A 10,651-nucleotide genomic window follows, 5' to 3' on the forward strand; every position below is an offset into this window, starting at 1 on the left:
GCATCGGAGATCACTTGCCATGGTACACTAACACATGCCTTGTAAATATTGATAAATATCATCACTGAATCCAGCCTAAATTCCCATCTGTTCTCCATCACGTTCGTTAGGTTCACAGATTGAACAATTTTTAAATTATGTTTACACTGAATATGGAGTACGACACCATATGGAAGTGAAACACGGATAATAACTGGTGCCGAAAACACAGAGTTGAATCCTTTGAATGGCCATGATATCAGAAGTTCTTGATTATCAGATTGATAGAAAATGTCTCAAATAAAGAAATAGTGAATCAGCTGGATGAGGGGAGAATGTTTTGAGAGAATTTGATCCTGAGAAGGAAAATTTTGATAGAACAAATCTCAAAGAGTTGTCATCTTGTTCAGTTAGTTTTAAAGCTAATTGCAAAGGATATAAATTGTAGGAAGGGAGTCTCCGTGGCTCAGACGGCAGCGCGTCGGCCTCTCACCGCTGGATACCGTGGTTCAAATCCCGGTCACTCCATGTGAGATTTGTGCCGGACAAATCGGAGGCGGGACAGGTTTTTCTCCGGGTACTCCGGTTTTCCCTGTCATCTTTCATTCCAGCAACACACTCCATTCTCATTTCATAGCAACTATCAGTCATTAATAAATCACTTTAGGAGTGGCGACCCTATCATACTAATAGCCTTTATCTTCTTCATTCATTCCATCCCTGACCTGGTCAATGACCATAAAACAAGTTATAGGTTTTCATAAATTGTAGGAAGATTTCAAGATATGGACCCAGGTGATCAGAGTGATATGCAAACGGAATAGTCACTGAATTTTCAAGAAGTTTTGTGCATTTCGATCACAAGCGATGCGCATTGGATTTTTAATAAGAAAGGTCATCTTGTTGCGGTTTCAGTTCCATATAAAACTGTATGATATATGGTGTCATATAATACTAGGGGTCCTTTGACTATGATCTTGATATTGACAGATATGTTAACTTATATTTCCTATTTAAGTGATCACTGTTTTAGAAGTCATGTAAAACTAGACGCCTTTAGCTATGATCGAAGTATCAGTCATAGAAAACTTGAGGTCCTTAGCTATGATCACAATATCAACAGGCATATCAAATTTTGAGTTCTTCATTATGATCATAATATGATGATCATGTAAAATTACAAGTTTGTTGCTTAGTCTGTTGACAAACAACATATGTAGCAATGACATCAATGAGGTAATATATTTTTCTGGCTTATGTTTCAGTGTAAGGTCATTGGAAGTAATCAACGATCCCAGTACCTTCTACTTCAGTTGCAGTACGAAATGGACCTGGAAATAAAGATCAAAGAGGAACCTCCCGGGCTTGAAGGAACAACAAATGCATCACTTGTAAGTCTCATTCCAGATAACATTATAGAAACTTACTCTTAGCAGTTCAATAAGTTTGACAGAGGTATAATTTACTATGTGCTTCCCCAATATTAACACCAGCAGTCACCATTTGCTGCATGGACATCTAAGTGTAGTATGACTCTGTTTTGTTTCTTTGTCTTGGAATACACCACAACATGCTACACAAAGCTGCCAACTCTTAGGAACTTAAGGTTGGGGTTGGATTAGTCTGTACTTTATACTGTCAGTATCTAAATAACTTTCCTGTAGGGAATGCACCTCTTCTATTTTCCCCCTCCGATTATAATAGAGGATGGTTGGCCCATTGTATTGATTTTAAAACTAATATTCTCCAACAGTACTGCACCACCATTAGCACCACATGTTAAAAATGATTACTCCTACCATAATTAGTGTAGAAGAAGTTAAATCACAAATCATTCGTTAGTGTTTTTGAGACGATATGCCAGTCTGGTAAACAAAAACTCAACTCAGGTGTGATTATTCTGGGTTACCCTCACATCCATAATGTGCTGGAAGATATTATGTGTGTTGAAGAAAGAGCAGATTTGCCTATGACATGTGAGGGATAAAATAGCTCAAAATCTGAATATACTTATCTCAAAATAAGTATTTTGCTCAGACGTTGAATTCATTCAAAAAGGCTGAGTAGTGATTAGCTCATTTTATTCCTCAAATGCAGGTCAGCCTATGTTATATAGAGAACCATGTCTAAGGGCTCTAGAATGAAGGATTTCTGAGAAGAATTTCTTAAGGCTCTTAAGGCACATTAAACAGAGTTTTTCTTTCCTCTTTTTCATTATTTCCCTGTCCTTGTTGTTCATCCTTTTCATCCATTCCTTAGTTCAGCTACTGTTCTCTTCTATATTGAATGCGTTAAGTTGGTATATTGTAGAACTTGATACTTTAATTCACTTTTAGTAGTAGGTTAACTTATATTAAAACATGAGCTTTCATTCACAGTCCCTTCCCCCCCTTTACTGTTGACAAGGTTTTATGAATCCAAGTGAAAAATTTAAATGTTTTGTCGTAGATCTTAAGGGATCTTCTGAAACTGCAGATATACACTCCTACACTGCTGATTCTCCACTGACGGTGTTCTCATCCCCTCAGGTCCTCACAGAACACTACATAACATGCTTATAGTTGTAAAATATTTCATTTCTAGTTGCTTTTCCTTTGGGCTACATCACATATTTTGCTGGTATATGACTGTGATAAGTCTGCTTCATTCATGTTTATTTTTTTTCATTTTAAACTTGGAAGCATTGATATATGCTGTTTGAAACAGAACTGCCTTAATGGTTTATGTAGCCCCTGTGATCTTAGCAAAACCAGAGTAGAGAATATGATTCCATTATTTCAAGGTATTTTAATCTGTCTATAAACAAACTGTATGCTGAGAACAAAAAATTATTTAGAACAGTTGTAACGCTTCTAATTAGTTCACACAACTTTTATGATTTAATTGATATGATTGTACATATGAAAACAGTTCATACAATTTAGTGTTTATGCCTATCGCTGCTTCCTTCCAAATTCTGTGTGAGATGGCCCCAATTCCATCCCTGGTATTATATCTTCTGATATGGCTAGAAAATATTTTTGCATTTTATATTTTGTTCTCCATCTCATCCTTTCTCTGACATAAGGAGTGGGCAAGAATAGTAACACCATTCTCAGTACAGCCTTTGGTTATAACAGTTCTCTGCTGGTAGAAATCATCCTTAAACATCAGTGAAATTCTGAAAGTAACTGTAATACTGGAAATCAATGAATTAACATACTCATTTGTTAGTGACAGTATTTGTAGATGTGTGTTATGAGCATACCTAATATATCTTATTTTCCACAGGAAAATTTTGAACACGTATCAGAAGTGATAGCTCTGAAAGAAGAAGTTAAATCAGAGTTAACAGAGCCAGGGTCATCGCAGGAAAACTCTCGTGAGGTAATGTACATAATTTGATAAGCCATCATCAGGAAATGGAAATGGGTAGAAAATTGCTCAACAGATACCAGGGTTTGATCCTTCATTTCAGGGCACATGATTGATAGTCCTACAGAAAATATACTTTTTTATGAGATTGACTGTTTACTTACCTAGTTTTCACTTTTCCTTCAAGTTGTTCCACAATCTTGCGTTATGATTTGTGCATCAGTTAGTATTATTCCGAAGACCTCTATTCTATGTTATTTGGGATCTGGTATCATTCCTACTAATACTTTTGAATTTGTAAATAGTTTTGAACACAAAGTAGCTAAAAGACACATTGTTTTGTTACTGTTACAGGATATTTTACTAGTTGTTTCCAAATGAAACAACTTTGTTATGTTATTGATTATATTAATTATTGATTTCTAGATAATTTGTTCATACAAGTTGTAGGTTATATGCTTGTTTACTGTCAGCATTCGCTTGTATACTACACACATTGCAGCCATCTCTTGGGAAGTGAAAAATATTGTTATTCTCCCTAATGTGGTCTGTGGTGTTACTAGTCCATTTTGACTTATAATATTTGTACCGGGAAGTACACCTCAACCCCGCACATTTAATAGAAGTGCCTTAAGGAACACTATCTATTGAACAAAACTTGAAACTGCTAATGCATAAAGTAGTAATCAGAAGATGTCACTACTGAATAACTGAGTAATATTTTATTTTAAAGTTACTTAAACTGACTGGATTTCTTTGTTTTGTTTTGGTGTACATCTAGAAGTTTGAACTTTTCTCCATAGATGTCCGTACAAAAAACTGAAGTCATGCACTCTGGTGCAAGGTGTAATAATTAATGATTTAAAGAAGTCTTGTGTTTATAAGTTTTCTCATCTAAATTGACTTTCATGTATTTTGATAGTTCATGGTTTGCAACACTTCCTTCTCATCCTGCCAGCTTTGGAGTCTGGCCAATCACAAATTTTCTGTATTTATTTTTTGGCCAATCATAAGCTTCTTGTATCTACTTGAGTATCCAATAAATTGAGAGGGTGTGGTCGGATTTAGTCCGATGCCTTCTCGCACCCTCCCCTCGGGTGTAAATGCCGCGGCTTTTTCTAGTTACCTCGTCTAAACTCGTCAAATTTCTGAGTGTGTGTGTTAATAGAGGAGGCGGTGTGCCTAATTGTTCGGCAGGAAGTACATCAGCCCAGTTAAAAGCCACCAGTTTTCTATCTCTGTATCTATTTCCGCAAACTCACCCGAGGGGTAGGTTCTTATATTTAACTATGTAATCATCTGTTTTCTATAACGTAAACTTTCTTTCTGCTAATGTAAAATTTCATACAGACTTAAACTGTAAATCGGTTAATAGAGAATTCTTTACCATCTCGAATTCTCCTTCAATTTATCTTGAGGTGGCTACGATTTTGTAACTTTTTTTCCTCCTGTAAATCACTCATTAACTTCTTTTTCTATTCACCTCAGTAGTGTGGGATTCCCTAGCCTCTGCATCATCGGGCCACAAGCCCAAGTAGGGTATTAAATCTTGGTTTTAAAGGAGCGCAAGTGTACGGCTCCTTACATTTTGAGTTTGGGCCAGTATTTTATCCTGTTCTTCCTTTCCACAAAGGCCCAGTAGTATGGGTAATAGATACCCCTGTGTAAAGGAATTGTAAATTGTACGTTGTGCCTTAAGAGGCAAGAAATTGTAAGGTTTGAGCATAGCCTCCTTGGTTGAATTTAAAGAGCATGTAAACTCTTTTGTGATATTGGTGTAATATTGAGGGGGCCTTCGGAAGGCTGTACGTGTAACCTGTGGAGCAAGGTGCTCTTGAACTGTGTCTTGGGAGATATCTCTCGTTATCTAAACAAACACAACATTTGTGAAGTTGTAAACTTGTAAATTGGAGCTGGAAGCTCAAAACTTGTAATTTCCAACCCTTGGCTTTCTATTTTTGTTTGCTATTTTGTATCTGACATTTTGTTCCTTCACCTAGTGAAAATTTTTGTTAAGTTTGAGATCTGAGAAGAAATATAACCTTTATTTTAATGTTTAAATTAATCTTTGATATCGTAGATAGACCCATTCAAAGCCGACACCTTTTTTCACCTCTCTGCGTTCCACAGATAATCCCGGAACAATATTACTTCAACATGCAAGGAATAGATAAGCGATTCAAGAGTTATCTTGCCTTTATGTTTCGTAGCTCGTAAGTGATAGTGTTTGTGAATAAGGCTAGTAGGTTCACCGTTACTCACCTGAACTTTCGTTACGTGAATGAATTCGACATTACCAGGATATGTTTATTGTTGATTCCCGTAGGGAACCTCAAACATTTGTTCCGAATGAGTAAATTTATAATACCAATATAAATGGTCCGTCCAAATGTCCAATAACAGACCATTTATATTGGTATTACCAGGATACACATTAGATCACTGTCATCGCCCACTTCATAGCATTCGTGTCATCTTCTTTCAGTTTGACTATGTTGCTATGGGATATTTCATTGCCCATTTATTGAGATATTCATTTCAACATCTCTTCTGGGAGTTCTGGGTTAGCTGCTGAAAGTATAGCCTTGTGGGCAAGGTTGTATAATCATGATCAGAGAGTGAAGTAATTGGCTCTCCTATAAGGAAATGGGATGTTGTTAGGTAGGAAGTGTCAAAAGGGTCATCATTTAGCTTTGGTGAGGGGATGTGAGTATGTGTTGTAATAATGGTCCCTTCTTTGTTGGTGGAGCGATAAGAACCCATCACTCATCTGAGCTGATATATCAGACTCTTGACAACTGCTTCCCAGATTCCACCAGTGTGGTGCTGCAGAAGGGATGAAATGCCACTTGAGTCCCATGCCTGCAGTTGTGAGAAAAGTAGGTTTTCTGAGGGTTGTTTTGTAGAAAGGCCTTGATATCTGTAGCTACTCCAAAGAAGTTTGTTCCATTATTGCTGTAAATATTCAGGAGTTGACCTCTATGAGAACTAAGTCGATAAAGTGCGGAGAGAAATGTTGTTGTGGTGAGATCAGGTATCATGTCTATTTAGACAGCCTTGGTAGATAGGCAGTCTGGTCTTGTTCGATTTCACATGATTTTTTACTAGAATTGGGCAGGCATACTCTATGCTAGTTATAACAAATGGGTATGTCAGGGTTAAAGGCACCTTTTGTGTATTTTGCATTAATTGTTCTGAGTTATCTGCATTCAACTTAGAACACTTGAGATGTGTATGAGTGTGGCTTCTTTCAGTCCCCTTTGCTGATGAGATCCTAAACTTTTCTCTCAGTGTGTTGAGTGCCATTATGAAGTAGATGAAGGTGTTCTGCCATCATAATTACATTTGTGAGATGAAGCAGAATTTCTAATTCTTCCAGTCCACTAGTATTGGAGTATTGTGCAGTCTTCCACCGACAAGAAGATGGCCTTCCTTATGTATGATTGGATGTATAGTCTTTATATGAGTTGATAGTTTCCTACACAACATTAGTCTAACATTTGTATACAGGGTTCATCTCCGATACAAACAGTGGACTTTAATTTCACTCCGTGGGTTGTTTACAACAATCTCAGATAATTATATGTCACAAATCTCATGACTGGTCCGTATTAAAATGTACATTAATTCAACAATGTTACAAAAGTTTATTGAAATCCATGTATTCAGTACACGTTGGGTTCTTAATATTAAGATTTTGATCTTGTCATACTAATTTAAGGAGACATGTTTTGCCGATTGCATGGGCATCATCAGCCATGATCTCATTCCTAAGGGATAAAAATCACGATCCTGATCACTCTAGTCAAAGTGTTACATAGAGGAACGTGTGTTATAAATATGAGGAGACTTGTTGTAATTGCACAAATGACAATTTGCACAATTAAGACATGTCTAAATTCACAAATTCCAATTTACACAATTAAGGCACGTCTAAAAGATGTTTGGTGAAAGGATGTATGTGTTATGAGAGTGGTCCATTCTTTGTTGGTGAAGCGATAAGAATCCATCACTCTTCTGAGGTGATATATCAGACTCTCGACAGCTGCTTCCCAGATTCCACCAAAGTGTGTTGCTGCAGGAGGGATGAAATGCCATGTCAGTCTCATGCCTGCAGTTGTGTGAAGAGTTGGTTTTCTGAGGGTTGTTTTGCGAGAAAGCCTTGATTTCTTTAGCTGCTTCGACGAAGTTTTGCCATTATCGGTGTAAATGTTCAGCCTACAGCCAACACTGCATAAGCTCAATGCTCCGCCCATCTCCTCTCCTCCGCCACACTCCGTTCCCTAAATGCCACACAGATACAATACAAAATGTGCAAGTGTCATTTGTTCTGATGCTGCAAAGGCAACTAGTTAACACCAGAAAGGTCGAGGGGGTAAGTAAATGTATACACAGCGTTTTTTGTCAAATTTAACCCTTATTTCCTAATCTTGAATATCTTCCTAGCCTCCTCTTGTTACAGATTCTTTACCACACATCCCTCAATAGTAGATTTCAACATTGAAGCTGTAGCCAACTTCAAGCATGAGCGTCCCCATTTGACTAATAAGACAGGAGGAGGTTATCACATCAGCTAGTAAAAACATACACATTAACACACATTCATGAACATCTTTTCACTTCTACAAAAAAAAAAAAAAGAAGACTGGCCTCACCATCCAAATACAGGTTTAACAGAGTTTCGCCCATACGGGAAACCGGGGAATGTCAGGGAATTCAATAAATAGCAGGAAATCCAGGAAATAACAGGGAATTCAGAAAAAAGTCTCGAAATTCGTTCTTCTACCAGTTGAAATGGTCATACCATGTTTATCCATTAATAGAAGCACATGTTTTAATTTTTATAACATTAATCTTGGGTATGTCTTTTATGCCAGGAATAAATTGTAAATAAATCTGAATAAACATTAAAGAAAACAAGTGTGATCTTGAATGTGAAGTAACCAATAGCATCAGTAGCTATATGGATAGGCTATAGCAAGCAGTAGCGACTATGATTGATCGACTGATCGATCGAATTTTCAATGTTTTGTTCTGCTTACTATTGTATATTCTGTGTTGTTGTGGAATGGCAAGGCCTACATTGCGTTCTCAATTTTCTAATCGCTTAAATATATTGCTTCCACAACAAAATTTGTGTATAGACAAAATACCACAACCCAACGGATGACTGTTTGTTTACTTTGAAATGACATGTGCGATAGTCACTACCTCGTAAAATGTATGTACTGACAAAAAACACTGACTGAATGCAGGAAATGGGCTGATGACCTTCGATGTTAGGCCGCTTAAAACAACAAGCATCAACAACAACAAGAATGCAGGAAAGTGTGAAATTCGCTGAAACTTAATACTCATTCTAGTGCTCATTATTATTGTTGTTATTATTATTATTATTATTATTATTATTACAATTATTAAACGTACTGATGTAGGTAAACCTTGTGTAAATGTATAATGCATCAGGACACCGTTCAGGCCGCACCATGTATAGTTTCTAACCTATCTGTTGAAATGTTTGGTGACGGACGTGAGTGAATGAGGCTCCACAGTAATCAAGTGATTTGAAGGTGTTATACAGCAGTGGAAGTGATAAAAACTTGCAGAAATGTTACATTTGTATATACCCACATGTTTTGTCGGTATTGATCTTCTTTTTGTTCCAAATTTTCATTGTAAAGAAAATGGCCCACCGAAACAATGGAGTTGGAAGCCCAGCCACTACCAGTGCTGCCAACATACGCTGCCTCATGAAGTGTGTGTGGACGACTTCATTAATTCGGACAGCTTCCTTGAAAAAATTGTGCAGGCCATTTTGACCTGCATAACAGAAGTGGTCATAAAAGAACTTGAAAAAAGTTTAAAATTTAATATCAGAACATTTTCAGAGTTACCTAAAAAACTTGATAAGAAGGAGACAGAAATCCACAAACTGAAGAAGGATAGGGATGCCAATTGTGATTCATTGGAGCAATACAGCAGAAGTAATGTAAGAATTTTCGGCATCCCTGAATGTTCGAACGAAAGCTGTGATGAACCAGTGCTGAACGTGTGCAAAGCAGTAGGTTTAGATGTTAGACTTAATGACATTGATAGGTGTCACGGAGCAGGACCTCGATCACCAGGGAAAATGAGACCTATCCTTGTGAAATTGTTGTCCTATCGCTCATGTCAGGATATCTTCACTAGGAAAAGGAAACTGAAAGGCTCATCCACGAAAATCCATGAAGATCTAATGGCCATCAGAATGTCCATCTTGAAAATGGCAATTCAGCATTTTGGTTGTACAGACACTTTGACTTACTCAGGAGACATCGTAATCAAAAATGCCGACGGGATGAAATTAAGAGTGTGCCAGTTAATGGAACTTCCTATGGCATAAGCTTCTATTGCAGTGCTGCCTTATCTCTTGGCAATGTGAGTCCACTCCCATCTTTCAACATAAGTCACAGCTGAGAACCTAGTTTTTTCAAGTATTTATCTAAATATCTATTTGCTTATCCCCCTTCTGATCGTACCACCTGTCCATCTACTTACCCTTTTTATTAATTTTCCTAACTGGTTCTAACTTAAGTTAGGCCTCCATATTACGTCCACATAGATCTCACACCAACACTACGTACAATAAGCTCCTACTTGTGTATTCTGTATGCCTAATCTGCTGTTGCACATTATTATTATAATTAATATTATTACTACTACGGACAATTTCACTATCTAAAATATGTTAATTGCTGACCATTCATAGGATATAGTCGCATGCTGTGTTCTAGTTAATTTTATTTTACTAATTGGCAATGCATACCACAGCCGTATTCCCTATGACCATAGCAATACTTTCCCTTGTCACACTTCCCCTTCCCAATCCATCCCTTCAACCTGTCTACCTGCTAGTCCATTGACCCAATCCCCACTCCTTGAAGCTGCAACACACATTCTCCAGTCAGCCCTAAATAGACATAAAAGCGCACTTCACATGTCACCTTAATGCAAAGAGTTTAGTTTCTCAAGCTCGTATACATGAACTAAAAGCGATTTTCATACTACTGTCCTTTGATATAATCTTATGCAGTGAAAGTTGGTTCTAAGTCAAACAGCAGGCTAAGAATCTGGAATTACCTGGCTACTGCCTTCTGAGGAATGAGAGACTTGGCAAAGGGAGAGGTGGGGTCTGTGCTTTGTCACTTCGTGCTTGATACCTCAAATTATCTGTCAGTCTCCTCAACCGTATGAGCGAAAACCCGAGTACATGTTCATAGAGATACAGTTCTCTACTGTGAAATGCTTAGTAGGTGTTGTATACAAGCCACCTAAAGCT

Source organism: Anabrus simplex, chromosome X (assembly GCF_040414725.1).
Source record: "Anabrus simplex isolate iqAnaSimp1 chromosome X, ASM4041472v1, whole genome shotgun sequence".
Lineage (NCBI taxonomy): Eukaryota > Metazoa > Arthropoda > Insecta > Orthoptera > Tettigoniidae > Anabrus > Anabrus simplex.